This window comes from Balaenoptera musculus, chromosome 2, assembly GCF_009873245.2.
Source record: "Balaenoptera musculus isolate JJ_BM4_2016_0621 chromosome 2, mBalMus1.pri.v3, whole genome shotgun sequence".
Taxonomy (NCBI): domain Eukaryota; kingdom Metazoa; phylum Chordata; class Mammalia; order Artiodactyla; family Balaenopteridae; genus Balaenoptera; species Balaenoptera musculus.
In genome coordinates this window covers 26,347,718-26,360,670 of record NC_045786.1, presented here as the reverse complement: position 1 = coordinate 26,360,670, position 12,953 = coordinate 26,347,718, and the positions used below count along the sequence as shown (strand labels likewise).

General features: G+C 36.3%; 1 pseudogene; it reads left to right on the top strand.

The window, feature by feature from the left end:
- The first annotated feature begins 516 nt into the window (after nt 1–516).
- LOC118889578 lies at nt 517–12,466 on the top strand (annotated as a pseudogene).
- Nucleotides 12,467–12,953: the final 487 nt, after the last annotated feature.

Sequence of the window (12,953 nt, the reverse complement as noted above, 5' to 3'; positions counted from 1 at the left end):
CCATGTGATATGTTACATCATTTTTTTTTAATTACATTGGAAATAGAAAATAAAATAAAATAAATTAAAATTGCAAGAATTGGAAAGAAAGGAACAAAGCAATCATTATTTGTAAGAGATATAATTGCCTCCACAGAAAGGGACAAAAAGTCAGCAAAGATTGAACTAATGTTCTTTCAATTTGCTATCACTGCAAACAGGAACACTTCAGTACCATATTGTTAATTAAAACATTTCAAACTAATTCAGGCCACACTGAATTCTTGGAACTCCTAGAGTGGGTATAGGTCATTCATTTTTAACACTTTGCTGTGTGCTTCCTTGAAGTATCATAGAATGGTGTCATATGTTAGTTTGACCTATCTCCTTGGAGAGCAGAATCCCAGAACACAGAGATTCTATTTTATGATTCTTTCTTTAGCCCCATGGACTGTCTCAACTTGTGGGCAGTTTGTGTTGAATAAGTGTACTCGTCTTCAAGTGATACTTGGATTGAATAAATAAATCCAAGAGGACATGGACATCGTAGGTTTTGTGAACTGTCAAAATCATGCTGTCGTGCAGGACAAAGTATGTCCCCAGACCAACAGCATCAGCATCACTTGGGAACTTAGAAACACGAATTTTTGGACCCCCAAGCCAGACCTACATAATCAATGGGTGGGTTTTACTGAGACCCCCAGGTGTCTCTGATGGATGCTGAAGTCTGACGGCTCCTGGTCTGGGAGTAAGAGTATCACACAGAGACAAGATGACAGATATCTCAGAAAGTTAATGATCTGGAATTTCTTTTTCCGGGCAGTAATCATTTGCACCAGTTCTCTTTTTAGTAGCCTTGTACTCATCTAATTACTTTGCAGAAAGTTGCCCTTGACTCTCATGTCGTACATTTAGGGTTAGACGCACACACCTGCGAATTCCCCATGGAGCGGCGTTCCTCAAACTTTGCTGGGCAGAGACTGCCATGTGGAGGGCTTGCTGAAAACTCTGCCCTACCCTTGGAACTTAGAGTCACTGGGTCTGGGGTCGTCTCTAGAATTCTGCATTTAAAAAACAAAATAAGCCATCTAATGAATCTGTAGCAGGTGTACAGGGGACCACATTTGAGACCTATCACCCTGCAGCACTGCTATACAAATTGTGATTGCAAATCAGTGGTTGGCATCATCTGAGATAGTGTTAAAAATCCAGACTCAAGAGTCCCATCCCAGGCCTATAGATTCAGAAACTTCATTCTAGCAAGATACTCAGGGCATTTGCTACGCATATTAAAGTTTGAGATGCCCTGTTGCAGGCAATTCGTGAGAACACTAGGGCCCGTGACTCTGTGTGAGAAAACACTGGCCAGAGGGAAGGTGAACTAATTTCCAAACAACTATTTCCGATTGCCATTTCTAGCACTCTGTTGAATTACACAATTCTGATTGTACTTCACTTCTGATTACTCTTTTCTCCTTGATGACTGCCGTTCTAGAAGAAACCTAATACATACTATGTTTATAACAGTACACATATAAATAGCTCTAATGAAAGCTCAATGGAAAATATACAGCATTACAGATGAAATTGATGTAATTAACAATAAATTATGTGGAATCCTTTATGTTTTAGTAGATCAAAATAAATTAGTTGATTGTAGGAAATTAATAATTAATTTGAGAAGTTTATGGCAAGTTATTGACCCAATAATGTATTCTGTTTTCTTTCTAGATTTTAATATTTATATAATTTAGCAGTTGTTTTTTTAAAAGAGGAATATTTTAAAGTCTTATAATTGGATCTATTTCTATTAATTTATAGTCAAGTGGAGTACATTTATTTAAGATTGAGAAATACCATTTGCATTGCATTAACATTTTGCTAAGAGAGACAAAATGTTGGTACTTATTAGTATAAAGGAGCTTATTAGACTTTGAAGATGTGGCTTTGAATTGATTTTAGTATAAGCGAAACTTTTCATTTTTTAAAAAATATGGCTATTTGGATACTTAGCCACTTTTCTTGTTTTCTTTGTAGTTTTTTTTAAACTCTATTTTTTTTGCTTGTGATTTTCATAACTTATTCATCTTTTTCTCTGTATTTATACCTTAGGGACTGTCCTGCAGCTCTTGGTAGTACTTAATGACTAAAAATATCTAGATGTCTCAGAATTAATGATGCACTTAGAGTCTCTAAATATTGCAGAAGGCTTGCCTAAACTTGGGCAGAAACTTGGCCTCCTGTGGGGTGTTGTATGGCCACACATCCCCTTGGAAATAAGATGGGATATAAATAAACACATGCGTAAATAGATGTGGCCTGATGGAAGAAGCTACAGGCGGATTCTTCATCTAAAATTATACACATGACTATCTGACATTCCATCACTATAAGGCATTCCTTCAAGAGACTGCATCTTCAGAATCCCACATGCCCTTGAGAGGGATACACCTTATGTTGTGCTTCTGAGCGACTGTCCTTAGATTGCAGAGAGTATGAGAATAAGCATCACTGCGAAGGGATCAGCAACCAGGCCAGGGAGCCACAAGCATGCCAAACACAAGTTCTGCCTATTTGTTAAATTTTCTAACTCAGAGATTTTAAAGACAAATGAAGGTCTTTTATTAACAGAGAAATGTGCCTTTTAAAATTTGCATTTACATAGAGAGAAAAGCCCAGCAGGGTTGTTTGTTTTCAAATTAAAGAAGCATAAGAATAAGTTATATTACATCTGGGAAAAGATGGGGCCCCCTGGCTGGGATGCAGACCCTCCGTCCACTAGACTCAAAGACCTGATTATCCGCTCAACTTTGCTAAGTATCTGGTGTATTTTGGGTGATTGGCTTTGTCTCTCTGGGCACAGGTGTGCTCACCTCTACAGCAAATAGGACTAGATGATCCCGAATGTCCCTGCACTGCGTTTGTTTCCCAAAGAACAATAACAAGTGAAAAAGAAAATGAGTAATTCAAATTTTCTCTTTAGCTCATTCTAAAATTACCTCCTCAGGCTTACAGATCTGGAGTTGTTTTCTATAAATCAGTGAATTAAAAAAAAATTATTGGAGAAAAGGGAAAAATGATTTAAGCAAAGCAATAAAACCATTATTTCATGTTGAAGTTCCAGGTTTTGTGGGTTTCGAATAGAATTTAAAGCTGGATAAGTATTTTATTTCTGACCACGCATTAACCCATTCTTTAAAAGTGACTTCCTATTTTTCGAAGGACCGCAAAATTTCTCATCTCTTTCATATACTGTACTAAACGCTTTATTAACTGCACATGAATTTCATTTTTAAAAGTAGGAAATGAAATGACTGCTAAGTTCTTGCCTGAAGAGTTGAGAGCATCCTACATAAACTAGTGAATCCCATTAGAATGAATTTCACAATGAATACACACATGAATAGTAATTATTGATAGAAATAAATAAATCCACCAACTTTCAGAGTGCCAAATGGTAATAATGAGTGAGTACAGTTGCGCCTGGATGAAATTAGCTAAAATTATGATTACAAATGTTTATAAATATAGATTTTAGAAGGAAATTTATATTTCAAATAATTTTCTCTGAACAAACCATACTTCTTTAAATATCCCCAGTATCAATATTTTTGCCCTTTTAATATCTAAGGCTCAAAGATCATAATGATGTTTGGTGTTTGGTTATCTATAGAGTGAGCAAATGCTACTTAAGGTGATAAAAGCAAAAAAATTTAGGAAAGGAGATGATGATAAAAGCTGTATTTGTGTGTCAGGTGTAGCTACCTAGGAGATGCTCTCTACATCGCCCTTAGAATGTTCTTCATCTACTTAGCCAATCAGTCGTTCTTTATAATAATGTTAAATCACTTAAGCCATAACTAATAATAGTACAAAACTTGAAATGAATTTATAGGTCCACTCTTTTAGGATTTGGCAAAATGAGGAATCTTCCTCACCAATTGACTGAGAGTTTCTATGAGATGGATATTTCAGGGCACCAAGAGATGGAGACTCACTTCAAGGACTTGATAAATGGTGTCTTTACAAGGCAGTTTTAGGGACTTTTAGTTTTAGGGACTCCCCAGCTTAGGAGAGAGTCTCCTGCCCCCACCACAAAACTGGTCTGCCTATCAATCAAGCAGGTGGGCACAGGGAATTATCCACAACCCACAGTTCAGTTTTATGGAGAAGACCAGACGACCGCTCTTGAGAGATGGGTGCTGGCAAAGGGCCAGCAGACCCTACTAATCACACCGATTATTTACAATTCTCCATTCACAACCCTCTCAGTTAATCTGAGGAAAGTGCAAATATGACATCCACCTAAAACTCTCTTAACTTAATGAGGCACCAAGAGATTGTATTTTTCACTGTTCTCTAATGGAAACATAGAACAGAAGCTTATACAATCTCTTAACAAAGAGATGCTACATATTGTACATTTCTTTCTTTCTTTTTATAGAAAGCCTGTGGGAAAGAGGTACATAGATCTTGGAATAATTTACTCAAGAGCAACCGACAAGGCTCAACACCAATTAATTCTGATTTTGAATTTTTTAAAAAGTGACATTTTAACATGCTGAGTGCCAAGTTTGTTTTGCTGTCATTTCAATGACAACAAAATGTATTGGCTAGTCTTCATAACAATTTCTTAGAATATTAGTATATTATAGTGAGATCTTATATTTTATATATGTGATACAAGAAAGATATTTTCCTAAGTGTTTATAAAAATTACTTGTCAATTCTGTTACTGGAAGAGCAGAATCTATGGCTGGTGATTAAAAACATTTTTTTTCCATGCCATACCTAACACAGACTATGAACAACTGTGTCATATTGGTTTGTAGGATTAATTGTGAGAAGAACTAACTCATCTTTTGGAACCAGTGACTTACTAGAAATTTGTAACTTCCACCCTAGACTTTCTCATTTTTCACAACAAAAGTTCCAGAAATAGCCTCATATGGCCAAAAGAACAGATTTGCAGTTCAAGGCAAATTGTTAGCCATTATTTTTCCAGTGGGGAAAGAAAAAAGTGAAGAACGTCATATATTAACCTTATTGTACAGAGCAGCTGGAATATTAAGATGTAACCTCTTAACTTAATCTATTGATAAGGACATTCTTTTGAGTATAAAGAAATTAGAGATGTAGAAAGTATGCAGAAATCAGGGCTTCAAAGAATCTTGCAATTTGATAAAACTGAACACATTTCTTTTGCTGAATTGGCAGAATCATAAATCAGTTGGTTGAGGGTATCCATAATATGACTTTTTTTTCAATAGGAGGATTCTGGTGGTTGGGTTGGCAGGTTTAAAATTTGATCTTGAGATAAGACTTAGAAATTGTAAAAGTCAGATTGAATTTCCAGCAGATTCCACAGTGATGGAAAATTCTATCATCTTCTTGACCGCCTCTCTTGCAGGATTTATAAGCCTCCCAGCTTGTGGGCGGGCACAGTTGGAGCAGGAATTGTTGTGCCCACCTGATTATTTCTGGAGTTTCTGGTTCTTTCCACTTAGCTTCCTGCTGTCACTTTCTGAAACAGCTTTCACAGGTGCGTTAGCCCACGGACAGCAGTTTACTGCAGAGCCATTCTCTGCTAAAATGGATGAGTAACCCCTTTCCAACTGAGAACCAAGGACATGACAGTAGAGTATTTTCATTCTAACCAAAGTTGGAGGCCGTGGATTTAAAGCCGTGTCAATGTGCATGTTCTCATGGGTGTTTCCTTGAAAACTACACACAGAACCTTAGAGCAGTTATTCCTAAAATTCTTGGTTACTGATGTTAGTTAACTATACTGAGTTCTTTAAAGGGCAATGTCCTTTGAGCCCTCCTAGACAACATGCTTAAAATCCAAATTGCTTCTAAATTATTTAGAACTAATATGTCACAATAATATTAAAAACAGTTTCTTAGAGTTACATAGCTATCTTCTAACGACAAAATGCCTGCAACCCATTGGCTCCCTTATTTATGAAAGTATGAAAAATGTTGGTTATTGTGTGATGGAAATAACACAATTTGTGGTGTTGTAACACTGCCAGGCATTCACGATACTCACATGAGCCTTAAAATTCATGTCAACCGTGTATTCGTTCTGAAAAGTCATGAAGGCATAGAGGAAATATTAAGGATATATTATTGATGAATGATTATATAGCAAGCTTATGTAAAAGTGCATGGCATCTATTTTTGACCTGAGACCTGTAATTCATGGAATCACATTCTTAAAATATTTTATTGTGCTCTGAAAACAATGTCCCTCAATGAACACACTAATGTGGGGATTTGGCTCTTCTACCTGCCCTTGCAGCTTTGAGAATCAATTTTAAATGAAGAGAAAAGCACATTTGTAATAACTTCTTTCTCTATCTAATAAGTTTATTGTGTGCCTTGGAAATTAGGAAACTTCTTATATTCCTACTAGTGAAATGACTCTCAAATTCATATAACATTTGTGTAATTTTACTCAGAAGACTATATCATGGCTCATTTTCAAATTGCCTCGCTGTTGGAATGGTATTGGGCATAAAGATGGATAGAATAAAATGCATGGAATATACTAAAATTTGTCACATAAATATCTCATTTCACTGGATAGAAAAGATAGAATTGTTATCCGGCCAGAGAACAGAAAAAATAAAACATAAAATACTCTAAGTTGGATGCCCTCCATCACCTTCAGTCAAATTACATAGACAAGTTATACAGTTACACAAGCTGATTTTTTTTATACTTGATATTTGAATAAAGCTACTTACTTTCTTACAATGTTAAAAATTTATTTTGCAGTTACCTGTACTAAACATGACAGAAGCTATGACTAAAGTAAAATAGAACTTAAAATTAGATAAAAACTCATAAAAGTTTGGATTGGGTTTCCTAACCTCCTTGAAATCAAGTACCCTAACATTTTAATTAAACAGAGAAATTTCAACGTACTGAACTGAATCCTATTTGCCTAGTCAGGGAAGGAGATCTTAGGATGCTGGACTCACTAAATTATACTGGCTTGGTTGTACATTTGACATACACATGGATAATCTGCCAGGGGACAATTCTAACAGTGGGAAGAATATTTCAGTCTCATAAGCAATGAATTTGATATTCAATTTTGTTGATAACAATTCAAGTCTCCTGTCTGATACATCCAAAAGAACAAAGATATAGAAGCTTTAGGTGGTGAAGGTGATGTTACGTCCTCTGTTAAGAGTGTTCTGTTACTTCTCTATGGATTTTCAACAGCCTTTGCACATCCTCAACTGCCAAATATCTTTTACATTATCCAAGGTCAGAAAAACCATAAGGCTTTATAAAGATCAAAGAGTGAAGCCAGAAACCCCACACTTTTAAAAGTAAAGACAAACTCCCCAGTACATATTTTAGCATCAAGTGCATATGGCACACGCTAACTGAAAAAATTTATGTGGCAAAGTTAACCTACTTAGAAGTGGAATAACGTGTCCTTTAAGGCAGAAAGGACAAGCCTATATTCCAGTGGGAAAGTGGTACAGTTAGAGGCATCAGGGGAAGAAACGAAAGAAACTGGATTACAGAGACTCCAAATGACAAGCAGGAGCAGGAGAAAATGGAGAAATTAAGTGAGAAATTAACCTCCAACCTCTGAGGTCATTCTTCGTATTGAAATTCAGTTGTTTTAAGGAGTCCTTAATGCTAAAGACATGATTTTCGCATAGCCAAGGGGGAAATTTCAATTACTGTACCCATGTAATCATCCATTTTAAATCATTTTTGTGTAAAGATCGGGTGTATTGAATGGATTTGTCATACTCAGAATGAAACTGGTGCAAATGAAATTCCTGTTAAGGGGCATTAACTTTACTATTTTCTCATTTGCTATAAAAGCCTTGTAAGTACCAAGATTTGGGATAGTCTGTGGCTTATTATCAGTCAAGTAGGGGAGGGAGGTGCTTCCTGATGGGTTTAAAAGCAAGTGGTTTTTTAGTTTATAGTCTAGGGAAAAACATCAGTCTTCCTCTTGTTTTTAGGGTTAATTAGATACTATTCTTTTGCTGTTCTAACTCATTTGTTTTCTAGATCCTACTGCCAAACACATTTTAATGGTATTTTTTAATGTCAACCTCATTTTCCCTGTCATTACCATCCATGGGCTAATCAAACAATTATCTTGTCATTTATTTTATAAGACATTCTATAAAAAACCCATAGAATCCTTTCAGAATTAAGGGGATACCATTATATTGATCATAAACATTATTTTATTGAATATTTCACAGATAATTTTAGAAAAGAAACAAAAGTCAATGTAAATAAAGGGAGTATCTAAAAATTATTGAAACATTAAAAGCTGATGTATATTGTCATTACAGCTTTTAGAGATTCCTGATAAAGTGATCTATGAGCAATTTTAAGTGATGTATTTCAACAGTTGCCCAATATTAGTTCCTTAGATTTTGATCAGTAAATTATCATTTCTTTATTATTTAATGTGATGATTCAACATTATTAATGCCTGATGGGAGAATTTTTCACACACTGAGGTATGGGAAAGTCATTCTGGCTTATACACGATTTGGCTTGAACTTTAAGCTAATCAGAACAGACTCTTACAGCCTGTCAAACATGCATCGTATATCTACTATAACCATTAAGGAAAAGAATGCATTTTAAAATCAAAATGGAGTAACTGTGGTTCAGGCATTCAAAATGGAGCCGGGTGGCCATAATTTCAGACATGTTCCTGCATCCCTTTGAACTTGAGTTTTCTGACCTGTGTCAGACTGAAGGACACCACCAGCCGTTCTCAAAACAGTATCTATGAACAGCTGCCAGCTGCAACCTTATGGTCTCAAGGTCTCCCCTTGTAACTATGCAACCATTTCAGACCCCAACCAATCCTTGCTTAACAAGCACCTTTACTGCTTGCCGGCTCCAATTATAATTCTTGACAAGCAACTTACGTAACTCTGTGGTTTTTGCCTTTATAAGCCTCACTTATTTTGTAGTCTGGGGAACACGATTCAAGTGCTTCTTGGATCTGTGTCTCCTAGGCTAACGTCCTCAGTTTGGCAAGAATAAAACTCTTTTCTATTCCTATTATAGATTGTTTATTGATTATTTCCATCAACATACCTAAACCTAACATTCTCCTTGAAAGAAAATTTACCCTCATTTTAAGTCACTGTGATGGCTTTGGCAAAATTTTAAAGAATCAAATCATGAAGGTTAAGAGACAAGGACTTCATCTACAAGCAACCAGCTTTTGTTGATTCCCTCCTACTCTGGGGGAAACCCTTAAGCTTGTCTCTCCAGTCATTCTGACCAAGGACAATGTGACATTTAGGGAGGAAGTCTGCTCCATTGGAAGTAGGCATTTTTGCCTCTCCAGAATGGATTTCCGCTTGGATCAAAGACCAGTCTACACTGTCTTGGCCACGTTCAATTTTAAACATGGCTTCTGTCATCACCAGTCCATCGAAACTGAAAGCACCGAAGTGGTCCACCTATAGCGTGTCCTAAAACCAGGGTCTATTTTGGCTTCCTGGACATGGGCACCTACTGTATTTCCTAAGTTTGTCTGAAATTCACATCAGGGACTATTTCTCAGTTTCTTACTCCCCTGGAACTTCTAATTTTCAGGGTTCTTTTACATCCTTCTATTCTTATCACTCAACTCTGGTGTCCTCTCCTGGCTTCCAGACCACACATCTCCAATCTGCATCTTCTGCCAGTCTCACTGCTGAGCAGTGGATGTTCACCCAAATGCTGGCAGGCCAGCTCCACTAGGGTTTCCATCGCAGGCATCTCAAACTCATCACGTTCAAAACAAAACTGTCATTTTTTTAAATTTATTTTTTAAAAAAATTTTAAATCTATTTTACTGAAGCATAGTTGATTTACAATGTTGTGTTAGTTTCTTCTGTACAGCAGTGTGTCTCGGATATATATATATATAAGTTCTTTTTCATATCCTTTTCCATGATGATTTATCACAGGATATTGACTATAGTTCCCTGTGCTATACAGTAGGACCTTGTTGTTTATCCATCCTGTATATAATAGTTTGCATCTGCTCATCCCAAACTCCCACTCTATCCCTCCCCCACACCCACCCCCTTGGCAACCACAAGTCTGTTTTCTATGTCTGTAAGTCTGTTTCTAAAACCGTGATTTTAATCTCATCAAACCTGTGTCTCCTTTTGGGTCTCCCAACTTCCTGAAGGAACCCATCAGTCATTAAGTTGTCAGAAACCTTCTCCTCTCTTATTCCTACAACAACATGATAAATAACAAGTAAAATGGTACAACCACTCTGGAAACAGTTTGGTAGTTTCTTAAAAAACTAAGTATGTGGCTACCATACAAACTTGTAATTGTACTCCTAGACATTGATGGCAAAGAAATGAAAACTTATGTTCACACAATATCATCTACATAAATATTTATAGACACTTTATGCTTAATAACCAAAAATTGGAAGCAGACCAAATGTCTTTCAATGGATGAATGGTTAAATTGTGACACATCCATACCATAGAGTATAGTCAATGAAAAAACAAGCTATTGATACAACTTGGATGAATCCTTATCTGAATTATGCTGAATGAAAAAAAAAAAGGCAATCCCCCTAAGTTATATTCTGTATGATTCCACTTGCATAACATTGTTGAAATGACTAAATTATAGAAGCAGAGAACAAGAGGGCTGTGGGAAGGCAGGAAGTCATGTGATGGAGATGGTCTGTATCTTGACTGTATCAGTGTAAACATCCTGACGTTGATACTTTGCTATAGCTTACAGGTAGATTATCATTGTAGATAATACAGGTAGATTACATTGTAGAAAGATTTACAGGTAGATTTACATTGTAGAAAGCTGGGTAAAAGATACCCGGGTTCTCTTCATATTATTTCTTACAACTGACTGTGAGTCTCCAGTCACTTCAAAATGAAAATAATTTTTTAATTTAATTAAAAAATACATAAAAATAGATTTGTTTGTCAAACTGCTTCATGAGTCAGGAGCCATCCAAAAGACAGCAAAAATATACAATAAAGATTCTTCTCTATTCTTGTTATTTTCTTTGACCCTAACATAATGCTACATACTTTCTCTGTATTTTAAAACCAGCTTAGAGCACAGCTGGGATACCCAAGCTCCAACTTTGTCATGTAAAGACCAGAGCATGTTTGAAGTCTTCATTCAGAAAAACAATGCAAAATCGGCATCCATCCTGGTCAGAAGATGAAACTATTGAAACTATTGAAATGTTAACAGTGAAGTTCCCTTCTTTGACAGCAACGATTTTAATGTGATTGCAAATAAATTAAATTTGCAAACAATTATTTTGTGTTATCACCTGGACCTTAACTATGCAAGGTGGCTGTCCATGTCCTGGGGAGTAAGGGCATATTTTCATTTTGTAGATTAGATCAGTACCTCAACTTGGGTGCACCTAATGCAGCTTTAGTCAACAAAAGTTTCCTTAAGGCTGATAAGATTACAATGCTAAGGAATAGAAAACCACTGCTGTGTTGTAACAGCTGGTACAGATGTTGACAAGACAGGAACTTCCTATTGTGGGGAAAACTCTGCATTACATTGCAGCAAGTAGAGAAATTGCTTTAGTGCAATTACCCAAAAACGGCTCCATTTATGATGCAGTTTGGAATTTGTGCTATTTGCCGTGTCATGCCTGCCAAATGTGATTCTGCATTTAAGTTGGGACTGGTCGTCCTAAGGCAGACTGCGACAGCCCTTGTGGACACATGTTAGTAGCATCTGAACTTGGCAATCTGAGGAGATGAAGGAAGTGTAGGATATTGCAAACTACAAACTCATTTTTAAACCCATCTCCTCTGATTCTAAATATTTTCCTTGGTGCCCAGGTAGTGAGCACATTTTAACGATCACCTGTCCTCTTGGATAATGTGTTAACACTGGATACAAGATTTGGCATTAACTCGGCTCTATCTTGCACAATTAGGATATACCTCCAAATGCAGAAATACGACAGGTTTCTTGGTAGCCATTTTTGGATGGAATATTTACAGGAAAGACAGTAATTTACCAAGCAGTTCTAAGTGAAGAATATAAACTTGCAACAGCTTGTAAGTTTTAAGAAATGAACCAATCACAGATTCTGAACTGCATGAGGAAGAACCAACCCAGAATAAGAAACCACCACCTGGAAATGAAAAGTCACCAACAAAAACAGCCTTTAATAATTAAAGGATGCATGAGGCTGAGACAGCAGAGAGCAAGAGGTGACAAGAGTCCAGATTTGACTCCACTCCCACCTAGCAAAGCCACCATGAAAGACAGCCTCTCAGTCACCTTCCAGAGACCCTGAGACAGACAAACAGACCCAAAACCTAAAGAAGAAGACATAGGCAATTGAACAGCTGAAAGAACAAACAGTACCTGGAAAACAGCTAGAAAAACATCAACGGGAGAAAATGCAGCAAGAGAGAGCCTTTCTCCACAAGCCAAAGATGTGGAATTGGGAATTTAAGATACACAGAAAGCGAGCGAGTTACCAGAAACCAGTGCAAACACTTCTTTTGTTAAACACACTGACATCTATGGAGTACCTATGTGCCCATCCTTAATGTTCATCTATAACTTTAACAATTCATTCAAGATTTTTTTTAAAAAATAGAGCAAGAAACCTAAAATACTTAAGAATAAATCTAACAAGTAATGTCCAAGAACTCTACACTGAAAACTATAAGAAAATTAATTAATTAATTAATTAATTAATTAATTTTAAAAAGTTGCAGAGGGAAATTAAAGAGAGCCAAAAGTATAGCATGTTCCTGGATGTGAAACTTCAATATTCTAGATGTTGATTCCCTCCAGAACATATCTACACATTCTGTGCAATTAAATAAAATTCAGCATGAATTTTGTAATAATTGACAAGTTGTAACTAAAATTTATATGAAAATACAAAGAAGCTAGAAGAACCAAAGTGGTTTTTTAAAAACAGAACAAAGTCA